Source organism: Sus scrofa, chromosome 4 (assembly GCF_000003025.6).
Source record: "Sus scrofa isolate TJ Tabasco breed Duroc chromosome 4, Sscrofa11.1, whole genome shotgun sequence".
Lineage (NCBI taxonomy): Eukaryota > Metazoa > Chordata > Mammalia > Artiodactyla > Suidae > Sus > Sus scrofa.
In genome coordinates this window covers 89,462,145-89,480,967 of record NC_010446.5, presented here as the reverse complement: position 1 = coordinate 89,480,967, position 18,823 = coordinate 89,462,145, and the positions used below count along the sequence as shown (strand labels likewise).

General features: G+C 45.0%; 1 pseudogene; it reads right to left on the bottom strand.

The window, feature by feature from the left end:
- LOC102166082 lies at positions 654-18,549 on the bottom strand (annotated as a pseudogene).

Below are 18,823 nucleotides of genomic sequence, written 5' to 3'. Positions count from 1 at the left end.
TACCTAATTTTCCACAAAGTCTTTCCTTAGGAATTAACAGTCTTTCCCTTTCTCCATCATCCTAGGACAAATACAGAAGTGTGAGCAGATACTGAGAGTTAAAGCTGAATTCCCTTTAAGAGTTTAATAAATGAAAAGGCAAAAGCTCATGTGTACTGCTTAGGTACACTGAGTTCCATGAGAGCTCAGTCTCACAATTTCTTGGATACAATTCCTCCCAAATCTTTCCTAAGATTAAATTCAAATATAACCCACTGATTAGGAGAAGAGGTTTGTCTCACCAATGGACTTGTCTGTCATTTCCTTCTTATTGTGAGCTGAATGGCATGACAGAGCAGAGGCAAGAAGGTGTACAATCAATTCTCAAGGTATTAGGAGTTCCCATTGTGGCGCAGTGGTTAACGAATCTGACTAGGAACCATGAGGTTGTGGGTTCGATCCCTGGCCTTGCTCAGTGGGTTAAGGATCTGTCGTTGCCATGAGCTGTGGTGTAGGTCGCAGAGGCGGCTCGGATCTGGCATTGCTGTGGCTCTGGTGTAGGCCGGGGGCTACAGCTCTTATTAGACCCCTAGCCTGGGAACTGCCATATGCTGCAAAAAATGCTGGCATTTTTATGCTGGCAAAAAAAAATAAAAAAACTCAAGATATTAGGTCTAAAATCTCAGTTTCCACAGCATGGCAAGAGCTTTGCAGATGCCCACCTCATACTAGTTGAAATAACAAAGCCCAGCAAAGGTGAAAGCCGAGAGCGCCAAAAGGCCTGCCTTGGCAGCTTTCTGCAGTGCATCCCCTCAAACATGGTAACGACTTGTCCAATGCCCCAGTGACTATGGAGAGTGAGGGCTGCGGCCAGAGAGTAGTCCATCGTACAGCAAGGATTCAAATAAGCAGCTGGAAGTAGGCCCAGGAGCAAAACAGTGACAACCCTCTCACCAGCCCAGGGGAGAGATGCAGCCTTGGAACAAGACTGGTGGCTGGGTGATAGGTGAATGTGCTGTACTGGGGTAGGTCGGTCCAGGGGAAATGTTGAGACATGAGCAGATCTGACCACTGAGGTTCGGAGGACCAGAGCTCCTCCTCCTGAGGCACCGCAGAGAACACAACACTGAGCCTCCGGGGAGTTGCCACGACTCGCCTGGGAAATTTGATATGCCACGGGTGCAGCCCCAAGGAAAAAAATAATGCTTTTTAGGTTCAGCCCTAAAAAGACACACACACAAAAGAGAGAGAGAGAGCTATACTCACAGTTCTGGATTGGGGGAGCCATTCCACAGGGGTCGGGGTTGCCATACAGGGAAGAACCAAGGACAGTTAGGAGGCAGAAGGAGTGAGGGGAAAATGTAGGTAAGAGCCTTTACTGTGGTTTCACAGGAAGAGGCCAGGCACGATAAGTAGGTTTAAGGTTGGCTGGTCTGAATAATTTCAGTGGGCTCTAAGGCACAGGGGCCGTCCCAAGCTGTCTGGTTCCTGGCCCTGGGTGTTTAGGGCAGGTGGATAATGAGCGTGAGAGCCCAGCGGACAGGTGGTTGAGGGTAGGGGCTCTGGACTGGTTGGTTTGCACAGTAATAGGCAAGATGTTTGCTACCCCTCGCAATTAGCTAACCCTGAAAGGCGTAGGCCCTCCTGGGCAACTAAGGCCCCAAGAAATCAAAGCACCCGAAAATTAAAGGAAAGGGCTCTTCTGCCGCCATTTTTTCTTTGCTTATTTTGTCTTTTGTTTTGCCTTTTCTAGGGCCGCTTCCCGCGGCATATGGAGGTTCCCAGGCTAGAGGTTGAATCGGAGCTATAGCCACTGGTCTACGCCACAGCCACAGCCACAGCAATGCAGAATCCAAGCCGAGTCTGCAACCTACACCACAGCTCACGGCAACGCCAGATCCTTAACCCACTGATTGAGGCCAGGGATCAAACCCGAAACCTCATGATTCCTAGTCGGATTCGTTAACCACTGCGCCACGACAGGAACTCCTTCTTTTCTTTTTAGGGCCGCATCTGTGGCATATAGAGGTTCCCAAGCCAGGGGTCAAATCAGAGCTGCAGCTGCTGGCCTAAGCCACAACCACAGCCACGCAGGATCTGGGTCGAGTCTGTGACCCATACCACAGCTCACGGCAATGCCAGATCCTCAACTCACTGAGCGAGGCCGGGGATCAAACCCGCAACCTCATGGTTCCTAGTTGGATTGGTTTCTACTGAGCCACAAAGGGAACTCCCAATTCAGTTATTATCTTAGCAAAAGACTTTAGGCATAATTCTCACCACCATAGTGTTCTCTATTGCACTGCTAAGGAGGGCCTCCCCCAGGAATACCATGCAAATATTATAATTTTCTCTGCGTGCAGGATGCAAAGGTTTGGAAGCACTGACCTAGCAGAATTTCAAAAAGGGATTTGAATTAAATAAAATTGTGTGAATGAATTGATGAATGAAATTAAATTACTGGCTTTGCCTATTGGTAACTGCAAATCGCCAGCATCTCCAAGCCTTGATTTGCCAGCTGCACAGAGAACAATGTCTACCTTATAGAATTAGGAGGATTAACAAGGAATGATCTAAATGAAAGTTCAGCTATAAAATATTATATAAATTTAATTACTGGCTTTGGCAGTAACAATTACACTACCATTTCCTTAATGGATCACCCTTTTTTCAACCTCTCCCCTCTGCTTTAAGAACTCTACACCCAGTTCTAATGGGGAAGAGGGGATTTTCCCCTCACTGCCAAGCAGGTCTCCAACATTAACTGGGTGCTCTAAAGTTCAGCACGATTCTTTTTCTTTTTTTTTTTTTTTTCTTTTGCCTTTTAGGGCCTCACCCTGGACACTAAACCTGCAGAGCAGGAGCCAAGGATCAAACCTCATCCTCATGGATATTAGTGGGGTTTGTTACTGCTGAGCCACAACAGAAATTCCCTAAGCCTATCTGGATTAAAACATGTCATTTTGGGGAGTTCCTGTTGTGGCGCAGCGGAAACGAATCTGACTAGCCCTCCATGAGGATGTGGTTTCCAATCCTGGCCTTGCTCTGTGGGTCGGGGATCTGGCATTGACAGGAGCTGTGGAGTAGGCTGCAGATGCTGCTCGGATCCCGAGTTGCTGTGGCTGTGACGTAGACCAGCACCTATAGCTCCAATTCAACTCTTCGACCCCTAGCCTGGGAACTTCCACAGGTGCAGTCCTAAAAAAAAAAATCGCTTTTGCTCACAGTGCATTGTGCACTAGTCAAATAGCCCCATCTAATTCGAAAACGACTGGTAAATGTGGGTGTGGTAGACAGAATTTAAAGCTATCAGCCCTATTCCTGCCCCATCCATTACACTCACATCACTCCACCCATCAAGGGGTGCAGCCTGTTTCCCCCTCTTTAAATCTGGGCTGACATTGTCACCTCCTTGACCAATAGAATGTAGCGGAAATCATGTCAGTATAGTCTAGCCCTTAAGAAGCGGCATCTGGAGTTCCCATCATGGCTCAGAGGAAATGAATCTGACTAGGAAACATGAGGTTGAGGGTTTGATCCCTGGCCTCGCTCAGTGGTTAAGGAGCCGGCATTGCCCTGAGCTGTGGTATAGGTTGCAGACACAGCTCAGATCTGGTATTGCTATGGTTGTGGTGTAGGCCGGCAGCTGTAGCTCTGATTTGACAGCTAGCCTGGGAACCCTAAAAAAAAGAAGAAGAAGAAGAAGAAGAAGTGGCATCTTCTGTTTTTGCTCCCTTGGAATTCAGCCTCCATGGATAAGGAAGTTCAAACTATTCTGTTGGAGAGAGAAGGGTCATGGAGAGAGGGGCATGGAGGAAAACCAAGGAGCCCCTGCCAGCTTCCCAGCTGAATGCAGCCCCATAAGTGAGCCTAGCTGACAATATCCATCTCTCAGTCACCAAACAGAATCCGGAGAAATAACCTAAAAGTCTATCTATGAACTAAGTGGATAAATAAGACAAGTCCATAGAATAGAATATTTTTTGGTGATGAAAAGGAAGTATTGATCATGCTATAAAGTGGATGAACCATGTATATGAAATATTCTGAATAGATAAATCTACAGAAAGAGAAAGTACATTAGTGTTTGCCTGGGACTGAGGGGCTTGGGGGAGTTGGGATATAGCTGCAATGGGTATGGGGTTTCTTCGGGGGTGATGAAAAAGTTCTAAACTTGATTGTGGTGATGATTACACACTTCTGTGAACACACTCTAAAAAAATTCAAACTGTACACTTTTTTTTTTTTGCTTTCTAGGGCCGCACCCTTGGCACATGGAGGTTCCCAGGCTAGGAGTCGATTAGGAGCTACAGCTGCCAACCTACGCCACAGCCACAGCAACACAGATCCGAGCCACATCTGCAGCCTACACCATAGCTCACGGCAACACCAGATCCTTAACCCACCGAGCGAGGCCAAGGATGGAACACAAAACCTCTTGGTTCTTAGTCAGATTCGTTTCCGCTGTGCCAAGACGGGAACTCCCAAACTATGTACTTTTGAAGCAGTGAATTATATGGCATGTGAATTACATTCCAGTTAAGCTGTATTTTAAAATCAAGGTATTTGATGGAGTTTCCATCATGGCTCAGTGGTTAACGAATCCAACTAGGAACCATGAGGTTTCGGGTTCGATCCCTGGCCTTGATCAGTGGGTTAAGGATCTGGCGTTGCTGTGGCTGTGGTGTAGGCCAGCGGCTACAGCTCCAATTAGACCCCTAGCCTGGGAACCTCCATATGCCATGGGTGCAGCCCTGAAAAAGACAAAAAGTAATAATAATAATAATAAAATAAAGTTATTTGATATACCCTCAGAACTCTTAACACAATTATCCAGCAGTTCCCTGGCAGCCTAGCCAGTTGAGGATCCAGTGTTGTCACTGCAGCACTGTTCAAGCCCTAGCCATGGAACTTCCATATGCCTCAGCATGGCCAAAAAAAAAAAAAAATTATCCAAAACTTGCAAATAAAGCAAAAGGATAACTGTATGTGATTTCAATGTCACACAGAAGCATGGTCCAAGATACTCCCCGAAGGATTATGTCATTGTCTCTTTCTGGGTTGTCCAGTGCCTTAACTACAAGAGCCATGGGTATCTCCTGAGCACCTAAAATGCATCTAGGACAACCAAACATTTAATTTCATTTAATTTTAATCAATTTTAATTTTAAAACTCTTTTATTTATTAGGAAATTTTTAAGTATATTTTTAATTATGCTTGGAATAACTTTTTTTTTTCTTTGTCTTTTTAGGCCCCACCCTCAGCATATGAAGGTTCCCAGCTAGGGATCGAATCAGAACTGTAGCTGCTGGTCTATGCCACTGCCACAGTCACAGCAACTCGGGATCAATCTCGTCTGCAACTCGCACCGCTGCTCATAACAACGCCAGATCCTTAACCCATTGAGCAAGGCCAAGGATAGAACCCACATCCTCATGGATGCTAGTCGGGTTCGTTAACCACTGAGCCATGACAGTAACTCCGTGAAACAACTTTTTAACTGTAAATTCTATGAAAATCTAAATGCAGGTCAACAATTTCTGATGAATATGTAGCAAACAAATTAAGCTGAGCTGTATATGTGTGTTAAGCACACACTGAATTTTGAAGACTAAGCAAAAAAAGAATTTTTTTTACATTGAATACACATTGAAATGATAATATATACACATATTAATTTCACTTGGGTTTTTTTTAACTTTTTTTATAGGGTCAATAGAAAATTTTAAATTATCTGCACAGCTCACATTATGTTTCTTTTGGACAATGCTGCTCTGAGGTATATACTTTTGCTTTGCTATTTACAATTAATCAGGGCTAAACCCTGAAGTTACACATTAACTTGTAAATTTTTGCCTAGTAGCCCAAAGTTTTAGTGCCTAGTTTATTTATTTTCTCTTTTTCTTTTGTGTGTGTGGGAGGGGAGGGAGGGGTTAGGGCTGCATGCTCAGCATGTGGAGGTTTCCAGGCTGCTGCGGGCCCAAAACACAGCCACAGCAACACAGGATCCGAGCCGAGTCTGGGACCTACACCACAGCTCACTGCAACACCGGATCCTTAACCCACTGATCAGGGCCAGGAATTGAACCTGTATCCTCACGGATGCTGATCAGATTCGTTTCCGCTGAGCCACAACAGAAGCTCCTTCTTTCTAACTTAGTTGATTTATTCCAGGATGCCCTCTCTGTCTACTATAAGTCTCTATTCTACAAATGCTTTTTGAATCAGCTTTACTATCCACCAGATCCAAGGGATCCCTCACTAATGAGTTAAATAAACACTTGACACATGTTCACATTATAATTGTATGAGTCATATTTTCAACTTTTTTAAAATTACATTTTGGCAGAGTCCACTGGCATGGTCCTACATAATCAGATTTCTTCTTTAACAGGAAAAATTATAATATAGGTGTTCCTGCTGTGGCACAATGGGATCCGTGGCATTTTGGGGGCACTGAGACACAGGTTCAATCCCCAGCCTGGCACAATGGGTTTAAGGATCTGACGTTCCCACAGCTGCAGCTTAGGTCTCAACTACAGCTCAGATCTGATCACTGGATCAGGAACTTCCATATACCATGGGGTGGCCAAAAAAGAAAAAAGGATTATAATATATAGTTCAAATAAAACTTATATTTATTTATTTATTTATTTATCTTTTTAGGGCCGCACCCAAGGCATATGGATGTTCCCAGGCTGGGGTCAAATAGTAGCTGTAACCACTGGCCTACACCGCAAACACAGCAATGCCAGATCTGAGCTGTGTCTTCCACCTACACCATAGCTCATGGTAACACCAGATCCTTAACCCACTGAGCGAGGCCAGGGATTAAACCTGCATCCTCCTGGATACTAGTCAGTTTCGTCTCCACTGTGCCATGACCGGAACTCCCAAATAAAATTTCTTTTTTTCTTTTTTTTTTTTTTTTTGTCTTTTTGACATTTCTTGGGCTGCTCCCGAGGCATATGGAGGTTCTCAGGCTAGGGGTCTAATCGGAGCTGTAGCTGCCAGCCTACGCCAGAGCCACAGCAACGCAGGATCCGAGCCATGTCTGCGACCTACACCACAGCTCATGGCAACGCCGGATCGTCAACCCACTGAGCCAGGGCAGGGATCAAACCCGCAACCTCATGGTTCCTAATCGGATTTGTTAACCACTGCGCCATGATGGGAACTCCCAAATAAAATTTCTAAAAGAAAAAATTCACAGAGTTCCCGTCATGGCTCAATGGTTAACGAATCCAACTAGGAACCACGAGGTTGCAGGTTCGGGTTTGATCCCTGGTCTTGTTCAGTGGGTTAAGGATCCGGCATTGCCTTGAGCTGTGGTGTAGGTCGCAGACGTGGCTCGGATCCTGCGTTGCTGTGGCTGTGGCATAGGCCGGTGGCTACAGCTCCGATTGGACCCCTAGCCTGGGAACCTCCATATGCCTCAGGAGCAGCCCTAGAAATGGCAAAAAGACAAAAAAAAAAAAAAAAAAAATTCACAACCCTGCTACCCAAAGAAAATTGTTTGCATTCATTTTATTATCTAGCAATTTTTGCATATATGACATTTTTCACGTAGGTGTAATTATAAGAGGTGCTATTTTGCATTTTCAATAGGCCTATGTGTGAAAATCATAAAGATTCTTCATGTTTCTGCATGTGCTTCGTAATTATCATTTTTAATAGCTGCATAATACTTCATTGGCCTTTGTGCTCTAACTTAACAATTTGCTTATTGTTGAGAATTTGGTTTCTTTCCAATTTTTACTCTTATAAATCATGCTACAATGAATGCCTTTCATATAAATGTATATACATGACCTTTTGCATCTATTTAATTACTTCCTTAGGGCAGATTCCCATGAAAGGGATTACTGAACTTCAGGGTGTGAACAATTTTATGGCCATTGAAATGTGCTGCTGTGATGCATCCAGAAAAGTCTGTAGCCATTTATATCACCACCAATAGTCCATTAACTTACCAGTTTCCCAAAAGGCCCCTGCTTTGGTGAAAGAATATATTTTTGCCTTTTTTTTTTTTTTTTTTTGGTTTTTACTATAAATTAATTCATGTAAAACAGGTTCTGAATTTAAATGCTGCTTATAATTTCCTGTTTTCTTTCTGTTTTGCCCAAAAGAAAAGCAGGCATTCTGGGGACACCTAACGTGAGAATGATTCTCTTTTTCTCTTTCTTTCTTTGGCCACACCTGTATCAAATGGAAGTTCCCAAGCCAGGGATCGAACCCACACCACAGCAGTGAGAGCCGCTGCAGTGACAACACCAGATCCTTAACCCGTTGTGCCATAAGAGAACTCCAAGAGTGACTCTTAAAATGGACCTACTACATAGCTCTCAGTTGCCTGAGGCCAACCTAGTAGAAATGTGAGCTGCAGAAGTTTTGTTTTGTTTTGTTTTGTTTTGTCTTGTCTTTTTGCCATTTCTTGGGCCACCCCTGTGGCATATGGAGATTCCCAGGCTAGGGGTCTAATCAGAGCTGTAGCCACCAGCCTACACCACAGCCACAGCAACTCGGGATCCGAACCACGTCTGCAACCTACACCACAGCTCACGGCAATGCCAGATCTTTAACCTACTGAGTGAGGCCAGGGATCGAACCCCCAACCACATGATTCCCAGTCAGATTCCTTAACCACTGAGCCATGATGGGAACTCCTGCATAAGTTTTTGACAGGAAACAAAGCCTTGTAGTTGTAGAGAGATGTATGAGCCTATAGAGATGGAAACTTGTCTTCTAATCAGTTGTTTGGGTGGTCCAATAATTAAATTGATATGAGAGGAATTATTCAATCTAAATGTCCATCAACAGATGAATGGATTAAAAAGATGTGGTACATATATACCATGGAATACTATTTAGCCATAAAAAAGACCAAAACAATGACATTTGCAGCAACATGGATGGAACTAGAGATTCTCATACTCAGTGAAGTAAATCAGAAAGAGAAAGACAAATGCCATATGATATCACTTATATGTGGAATCTAAAATATGGCACAGATGAACCTATCTACAGAACAGAAACCAACTCACAGAGAACAGACTTGCGGTTGTCAAGGGGTAAGGGGGAGCAAATGGGATTAACGGGGAGTTTGAGGTTAGTAAATGCAAACTATTACATTTAGAATGGATAAGCAATGATGTTCTACTGTGTAACACCGGGAACTGTATCCAGTCACTTTTTTTTTTTTTTTAATCTTTTTTGTCTTTTTTAGGGCTGTACCCACAGCATATAAAGGTTCACAAGCTAGGGGTCTAATCAGAGCTTCAGCTCCCGGCCTACATCACAGCCACAGCAACTCGGGATCCAAGCCGCGTCTGCGACTTACAGCACAGTTCAGGGCACTGCCGGATCCTTAACCCACTTAGTGAGACCAGGGACCAAACTCTCAATCTCATGGTTCCTAGTCAGACTCGTTTCCACTGCGCCACTATGGGAACTCCTCCAGTCACTTTTAATAGAAGGTGATGGAAGATAAAATGAGAAAAAGGTGTGTGTGTGTGTGTGTGTGTGTGTGTATGACTGGGTCACTTTGTCATACATCAGAAATTTCCAGAACATTGTAAATCAACTATAATAAAAAAAAAATTTTATTAAAAAGAAAAAATGATAGGAGTTCTTGCTGTGGCACAACCAGACCTGCGGCATCTCTGCAGCGCCAGGACGCAAGTTTGATCCCTGGCCCCACATGGTGGGTTAAAGGATCTGGGGTTGCAGCAGCTACAGCATAAATCATGACTGTGGCCAAAATCTGATCCATGGCCTGGGAACTCCATATGCCATGAAATAGCCAAAAAAGAAAAAAAAAAATTATATAAGACAGATTAATAGGAGAAAAACAAATATTTAATATCATATGTACATGAGAGAGACCAGGAAAACAGAGTAACTCCTAGAAATGGCCCAAGCCCTCCCCTTAAATACCATCTCCAGCTAAAGACATAAGATGATAGGGGTGGGGTGAGCCACTTATGGGAGGTGTTTGCACAAAGGAAAGTCAACAAGGATAAGGCTGTTATGCAGATTTAAGTCCATGCCTTCTCCATTGAAAAGAGGTTTCCAGAGATTTGATCATTCTCCTCTTCCAGGCACAGAGAGGGAGATACTTTTACAAATAGAGATTTCCCTTATACATGCAGATAATCCTTATGCTAAAGACATATATTGGGGTGGGGCAAATTTTGCTCCCCCGAAAGCTCCAGCAGGATCTGACTCCAAAATACAGGTTTGGAGCAAGAAAGGAATGACACCAGAGTGTATAGGAGAAGTCAGATTGAGTTATGAGTAAAACTGGCAAGGATAAATGGAAACATAGAATAATGCCAAGATTGTTTTTCCCTTTAGAAGTTAAGAACGGGCTTAATAGGCATCATCCTTAAATCCAGCCATATTCGTTTGCTAAAGCTGTCATAACAAAATACCTCAAACTTGGTGATTTAAACAACAGAAATTTATTTGCTTACAGTTCCGAGAGGCTGTAAGTCGAAGATCACCAGGTCTTGACAGGTTTGATTTCTACTGAGGCCCCCGTTTAGCTGTGTTATCATTTGGCCAACACTTGATCTGCATGTGTCCTAATCCCTTTTATCAGGACACCAGTCCCATTGAATTGAGATCTACCCTAAAGACTTCATTTAACGATAACTGTTATTAAACTCAGATTCAGCTGCTTAGCACTCAAAAGCCAATACTCCAGAGACAACTGTTAGTGCCACCTGGGGAGAAGGCAAACGCATGTCCAAGGATCCATATGAGCCCAAGAAGGCAGACTCACGTCCAAGAAGATTCTGCTTGACCAGGAAAATTTTAAGAAGGAGAAAGGGGAAGTTAATCACAGTGAATCATTGTGGAGGGGCGTCAGAGTCTCTGTTATCTTTCACTGTGTACAGATTTTCTTTTAACTGGTTGGTGGTAAGGTTCCTGGGTGGTGTTACAGGAATCTTGTGCTCACCCTGCAGTTTCCATCCCCCAACCGGATGGTAACTTCAGAAGCCCTCAAAGATACTATGATGTATGTCCCTTGAGGAGGAGCCAAGACCTTGCTTTATCACTGCACTATTGTTTCTTTTTCTTTTCTTTTTTTCTTTTTCTGCTTTTTAGGGCTGCACTGGAGGCATATGGAGGTTCCCAGGCTAAGGGTCGAATCAGAGCTACAGCTGCCGGCCTACACCACAGCCATGTGATATCCAAGCCGAGTCTGCAATCTACACCACAGCTCACGGCAATGCCAGATCCTTAACCCACTGAGCAGAGCCTGGGATCAAACCCACAACCTCATGGTTCCTAGTTGGATTCATTTCCGCTGAGCCAAGACAGGAAATCCTGCACTATTTTTTCTTGATTTTTCCTCCTTTGTTTCTGAGTTTCCTCACTTTTTTTGATTAGCAACTGTTGGCTCCTTTTTTTGTTTTGTTTCGTTTTGTTTTTCTTTTTTTTATGGCAATATCTGTGGCATATGGAGGTTCCCCAGTCAGGGATTTAATCCCTTCTACCTCTGCAGCAGCGCTGGATCCTTAACCCACTGTGCTGGGCAGGGAGGGGATTGAACCCACATTCCAATGCTCTGGAGAGGCCACTGATCCACTTTCACTGCAGCAGGACCACCCCCCCTTCCCTTTTTATTGTCTTTTTTTTTTTTTTTTTTTTTTTAAGAAACTGTTTGAATCTACCCTTTGATACTCCAAGAAGATCTAGGAGGCTGAAGCCTCTTTCCTACAAACAGGAAACAAGGGACATGGGAAGGATTTGTTCCCTAAGACGGCCCTGCAGGGTCCTGCTCGATTTTATAATCACCCCTTTAAAGGTCTTATCTGCAAATATACTCATAGTCTAAGGGTCTCAGGGGTTAGAATTTCAATTTATGAATTGGATGGGAAGGTGGGGGCAGAGGAACACAATTAAGCCTATAACAGTAGTGTTACAATTTGTAGAAACGAAAGTTTGAAAACAATAAAGTTGCAGTTCCCTGGTGGTGTAGTGATAAAGGATCTGGTGTTGTCACTGCTGTGGCTCAGGTCACTGCTCTGATGCAGGTTCGATCCCTGGCCCAGGAACTTCCCTATGCCACGGGCACAGCCAAAAAACAAAAAGCTAGTAAGGTTAAAGCCCCTAGAGGGATGGTGCTTAGAAACCACAATTCAAATAAGCACTGTAGAGGCAGAAAATTTTTCCCATCTTCTCTTTTATGTTCTTTGGCCTAATCATTAAACTGATATAAGGCAGATTAACAGGGGAAAAACAAACAAAAGTATATACTAACAGGAGTCACATAAAAATATGAAGACTCAAGGCAGCCAGGTAACCAAAGCTTATATAACATCCTTAGCTAGAAAATGACGTAAAGGTCTGAAAATACTAGAACCAAGCAGCACCTTGCAGGGCTCCCCCCACCCCAAGTACAAAACCAAGTTTTAATGATTAGGACAATAGAGTTGTAGTCTGATATCCATTCCTGAGTTATTTTACAGATGCTGTAACTGCCACTAGAGGAAAAAGCTAACTCCTTTATGATGACCAGACTGTAGCCATGACATAGGGCTCCATCTTGAGCAGTACTGAATCTATAGCTAGCACAATTCCAAGAATTGGCCTCAAGAGAACGGGAATAATACTATTGCTCATAATAATCTATATCTTTCTAAGCATCAAAAGAATTGTAGCTTGCTCTGCCCGTATACGTAAGCAGGCAATTAAAACTGTCAGCAAAAAGATCCTGCAGACCCATGTCGACATCTTCCACTCTAAGAATACAGAGCCCTGTGTCAGCATGAAGTTACAGAAGATAAACCTTGAGAGTTCCTGTTGTGGCTTGGTGGCAACAAACCCAACCAGTATCCATGAGGATGCAGGTTTGATCCCTGGCCTCACTCCATGGGTTAAGTATCCAGCAGTGCCAAGTGCTGTGGTGTAGGTCACAGACGTGACTTGGATACTGTGTGGCTGTGGCTGTGGCATAGGCCAGTAGCTGCAGCTCTAATTCAACTCCTAGCCCAGGAACTTCCATATGCTGCATGTGAGGAAAAAACAACAAACAAACAAAGAGAAGATAGACCTTTGACCCTAATCCCATAGAAATGGAATGATTTTTTTTTCTGGCCACACCCATATCATATGGAAGTTCCCGGGCCAGGGATCGAACCTGCACCACAGCAGTGACCCAAGCTACTGCAGTGACAACACCAGATCCTTAACCCACTGTGCCACAAAGGAACTCCCGGAACAATGTTCGGTAGTGGAGAATTGAAATCAGCTCTTTTGCTGCTTTCTTTGTTGCCCATTTCTGCTCCCCTCTAACCTTAAGAGAACCTAATTATAGGAATGAGATCACTAAGCAATTGAAACTAACTCCTGACTGTACTCCATGCCTTGTCTAATCTGTTTTTTCTTAGATAAGAAGTATGAGTTCCCATTGTGAATCCGGGCGGTTTAAGGACATGATGTTGTCTCCCTGAGGATGGGGGTTTGATCCCTGGCCTGACTCAGTGGGTGCAGAATCCCAAGTTGCCGCAAGATGCAGGCATAAATTGCCATAGATCAAAGATACAACACAGATCCTGTGTTTTCATGGCTGTGGCATAGGCCAGCTACAGCTCTGATTTGACCCCTAGCCTGGGAATTTCCATATGCCACAGGTGAGGCCAATAAAAAAAGAAAAGTAAAAAAAAAAAAAAAAGTAAAAATGAAGAATTAAGACTAACTTTCTACACCCATCAGCCCTCTTAGCAATCCTGCAGGGAGATCACATAGGCAAGATAACATCTGAAGAGTCAGCCAGTCTGCACTCAATGGAAAATGATGCAGAACCCAACCTCCTTCCTCAATGATTCACGGAGGTTCTTCCAGCTCCATTTTTCCCTTTAAAAACTCTCATGACTCAGAGATCTCTTATGGCACAACAGGTTAAGGATCTGGCGTTGTCACTGCAGTGGCTTGGATCACTGCTCTGGCTGAGAGTTTGATTCCTGGCCTGGGAATTTGCACATGACATGGGTGTGACCAAAAGAAATTTAAAAATTGGAGTTCCCTTCCTGGCGCAGTGGTTAACGAATCTGACTAGGAACCATGAGGTTGCAGGTTCGATCCCTGGCCCCTCTCAGTGGGTTAAGGATTGGGCATTGCCCTGAGCTGTGGTGTAGGTCACAGACACAGCTCAGATCTGGTGTTACTGTGGCTCTGGCGTAGGCTGGTGGCTATAGCTCCAAATCAACCCCTAGCCTAGGAGCCTCCATATGCCGCGGGTGTGGCCCTAAAAAGCAAAACAAAGAAAAAAAAAGACAACAACAAAAACAAAGAACAGAAGAGTATTGCTTACCACCCAGTCCTACAAGGGTTAAGCTAAAACCCAATGCAGTCCCCCCCCCAAGCCCCCGCTAGTGCAACCTGAGAGAAATTCAGGATGAAAAACAAGAAGGGGATCTCCATGCTTTGATTAAATAGCCCCACAGATATTTTCATGCACATCTTAGGAATAATTTCAATTCTTGCTTCTTCCCCAGAGAAAAGCACTACAGTGTCTGTTCTTTGTGATTAGCAGTAATTTTTTACCAAGAAGTATGCTTGTCTGCAAATTCCCTAGCCAAAAAACATCACATATATACTGGCTCCTCCTATATATACCTCTTCAGAACTACTGAGAGGCACGGAGTTCCGGTCGTGGCTCAGTGGAAACGAATCTGACTAGTATCCATGAGGACGCAGGTTCCATCCCTGGCCTTGCTCAGTGGGTTAAGGATCCAGCATTGCTGTGAGCTATGGTGTAGGTCAAAGACGAGGCTCAGATCTGGCGTTGCCGTGTCTGTGGTATAGGCCAGCAGCTGCAGCTCCAATTCGACCCCTAGCCTGGAAATTTCCATATGCCACTTGTGCACCCCTAGGGGGAAAAAAAAAACCTTAGCTGAAGGAGTTCCCTAGTGGCTAAGCAGGTTAAGGATCCAGCATTGTCACTGCTGTGGTTCAGGTCACTGCTGTGGCAGGGGTTCCATCCCTGACCCAGGAACTTCTGCATGCTGCTAGTATAGCCAAGAAAAGAAGGAAAAAAAAAAAAAAAGCTTTGCTGAAACTCTTCTGGGAGTTTGGGGTTTTGAGCACAAGCCACCCCTTCTCCATGCTCACCCCAAAAATAAATCTTTCTCTGCTCCAAATTCCAACATTTTAGTTTGTTTGGCCATACTGTGCATAAGACACACAAATTTTCATTCAAAGTTTAAGTGATGACTAAATCTTAAACTTGCAACTCTCACGTTGTGCATTCTTCTTAGGCAAAGGGGAGGAAAGCCATTCGCAAGAAGGCAGAGGTATTTGGAAAACAAAGGTTGTCCTGTTATTTAAATAAGTTTTAGGCGGCTCTGGTAATAGCTCTCTTCCTGGTACAGGCCAGCTTTCTAATATAAATTTAAGCAGTTGAGGGAGAGGTAAAGAACTTTTCCTGACTCTGCTGGATTTTGATTATGTTTAGCTCTAAGTAATCCTCAGGCCAAGTGATATTTTGGGGTTACAAATTCTGCCCCCCTTCAATACAAAATATTTGGGGGAAAAAAATCTCTCTTGTATTTCCGTTGTGGCTCAGCGGTAATGAACCCAGCTAGTATCCATGAGGACTCGGGCTTGATCCCTGGCCTTGCTCAGTGGGTTAATGATCTGGCATTGCCATGAGCTGTGGTGTAGGTCACAGACACGGCTCGGATCTGGTGTTGCTGCAGCTGTGGCATAAGCCAGCAGCTGCTGCTCCCATTCGACCCCTAGCCTGGGAACTTCCGTAAGCCGCAGGTGCAGCCCTTAAAAGACCAAAAAGCAAAAAACGAACAACAACAACAAAAAAAATCCTTCTTTACATCGTCCCCCAAAGGACATTGAAATGGGGTAAATCATTAATCTCATTAACTCTTTATAATACCCTTCCTCCCATCTCACTCCCAAACCACAGAAAATTGCCTCTACGCCCACGTTCAGGGCTGCTTCCCAACCCTGACTATACTATTTTTAGTAGACTTTGCAGAAAGTGCCTTATGCTTGCCTCTCCCTGTCTTTCTAGTTCAACCCTTTCACTAACTCTGCATCACAAAAGTTCAGAACCGGTCTGGCCAGGATTTACTCTTTGCAGAAGGGAGGTAGGACTGAAGGTGGAGTCAGGTGTCAGACACGCTGGAGGAAATCACGCTGTTTTCCCCTGCAGGGCAAAGTGACTGGAGAAGTGAACAATAATTATGCACTTGCATTTACTCCACCTCGCACCTTCGAGATCCCCTCGGGAACCCCCAAAGAGACGCTTGGTATCCCTCCGCACTGTGCGCTGCCTCACCTCCCTCCCTTCCTACCACCAAGGCAGGGTTTCCGCCCTCACTTTAAAACTCCCATAGGGAGGAGTTCACGTCATGGCGCAGTGGTTAACGAATCCGACTAGGAATCATGAGGTTGCGGGTTTGGTCCCTTGCTCAGTGGGTTGACGATCCGGCGTTGTCGTGAGCTGTGGTGTAGGTTGCAGACTTGGCTCTGGCGTAGGCCGGTGGCTATAGGTCCGACTGGACCCCTAGCCTGGGAACCTCCATATGCCGCGGGAGCGGCCCAAGACAAAAAATAAATAAATAAATAAATAAATAAACTCCCATAGGGAGTTCCCGTTGTGGCCCAGCGGAAACGACTCCGACTAGGAACCATGAGCTTGCGGGTGCAATCCCTGGCCTTGCTCAGTGGGTTAAGGATCCTGCGTTGCTGTGAGCTATAGTGTATGGTCGCAGACGCGGCTTGGATCTGATGTCGCTGTGGCTGTGGTGCAGGCTGGCAGCTACAGCTCCGATTAGATCCCCTAGCCTGGGATCCTCCATATCCTGCAGCTGCGGCCCTAAAAGGACAAGAAAAAGAAAAAAGAAAGAAAAGAGAACTCCCACGGACCACAAAGTTGTGAACCTTGGTAGGATCCACAGGGCCTGCTCAATAATTTCCTCCAAGATTACTGTCATCTGCATCCCAAGACAAACAAAACAAGGGGAAAGGCAGCCACTAGATGGCCCCCGCTGCCACATCCACAGATATGCAGGGCTCAGCTGGCACCTGTCGACAAAAAAAAAGCGCAACCTGAACGTTGAGAGTTAAGTTTTATTTGAGGCAAAATTAGGACTTAAGCCTGGGAGACAGCGTCCAAGGAGCTAGGATACATAGGAGTTTTTGCAACAAAGGGCAGGGAGCAGGAACAAAAGAGACCTGGGATCCCCGAAATCATTCCTTTGATATGCACCTCAGGGCCAGTTTCCACAGCCCAAGGGGCTCACGGGCTGACTCTTGGAGGTGGCTGCATTTGCATTCGACTGGGACAACTTTTGTTTTGTCCACTGAATTACCGGGCTGTGGTATTTCCGATGGCTCTGAAATACTGCTCCAAAGAGGCAGGGGGACATATCCATGTAAATGACAGAGGTGAGGGGGAGGTACCTGCAGCCAAGCCCACATTTTACAAGTGTCTGTTCCTGGTCTCGTGAAGGTTACTACTAGTCACAAGCAGCAGACATCACCCTGAAGGATTTTAGTGTTTTTCTAGATATGAGGAGGTGCAAGAATTGGGCATATAAAATCTCCTAAAAATACCTGACTATCTGAAGACCTGTTCTTCCAGTTTTCCCAGAGCACAGAGTGCTTCATTCCTGATTTCCACCCGGAGCTCTGTTCAGGAGGGCCCTGGCCAGCACCACGTAGATTTAATCTATGTAGAGGCTGATGGCAAGTGCCAAACTCCAGCTCACATACCCAAAGTTCTGGTAGTCACTCATCCCCAACTGGGGATCCAACTGATCCCGGAAAGACGACACTGGAATCCGGGTTCTTGTTCATGGCAGTCAAAGAATGAATTCCAAGAACACAGGCAGGAAGCAAGCAAGCAGTCTTAATTAAAGGAAAGCAGATAGCTCCCAGGACAGCTGGGAGGGAGGAGACGAGCCCCCTTCTTTATTGTCCTATAGGGGATTTTATTCCTTAAACGTGGGGAGGGGCAGCGACGTGGGATCCAGAAAGATGTGAATTTCTCCCATTGGCCTTGTTCAATTATCTATATCAGTCCTTGTCCAATAGGGCTTTTGAGGTTGGAAATGTCCCAAAAGTTCTATGCGTTTGTTTTTGTTTTTGTTTTTTGTCCTTTTCTTTCACCATTCCTCTCATTCCTTTTTTATCAGGTGAGGAGTGGGCTAGAGATTCCCATTTTCTATAGTAAAAAAAAAGTCTGTGGGGAATGAGCATTTCTTGTAATAAAACAAGTCCTGTGGAGATGTTACCCCCTGGAGCCCTTACTCTCTGGAGCCCTTAAGCCACAAATGTTAATCAATGGCCATATCGAAGAATGCATCGAAGCCCATGCTCCTACGCTGACTACCTGAGTTAATATCCTGCCTCACATTGACTGGCTTCCTGGCCACAGCAGTTCCCCAGCAGCCCGCTGGGCCCCTGTGGAAGCAAATTAAAGCACGAGGACTCGAGTCTGAGCTCTTGGCTGGCTCCACGAGAGGGGGCCCCAGTGGAGTCCGAAGAACTTCCTTGAATTCACTGTCAGGGACCTCACTGGGTGGATGCTTCATCTTTGAGGGGGATCAAGTCAGGCCTGCATCTCTCAAAGATCCCAAAAGACTTGGTGGGGAGGGTTGATGGAGGTGGGGTGGGGGTGGCAATGATACATTGAAGACTATATTCTCTCTATATTTCCAGGTTATCAGAGCCTAGGGAAACACAGCAGGACCCTGCAGGGCTCTCCTCAGCACAAATCCTTTGTGTCCCCCATTGCCTGTTTGTAAGGAAATAGGCTTCATTCCCCCTCCTAGAACCAAAGGGCGTATTCAAACAGTTGCTCATCAG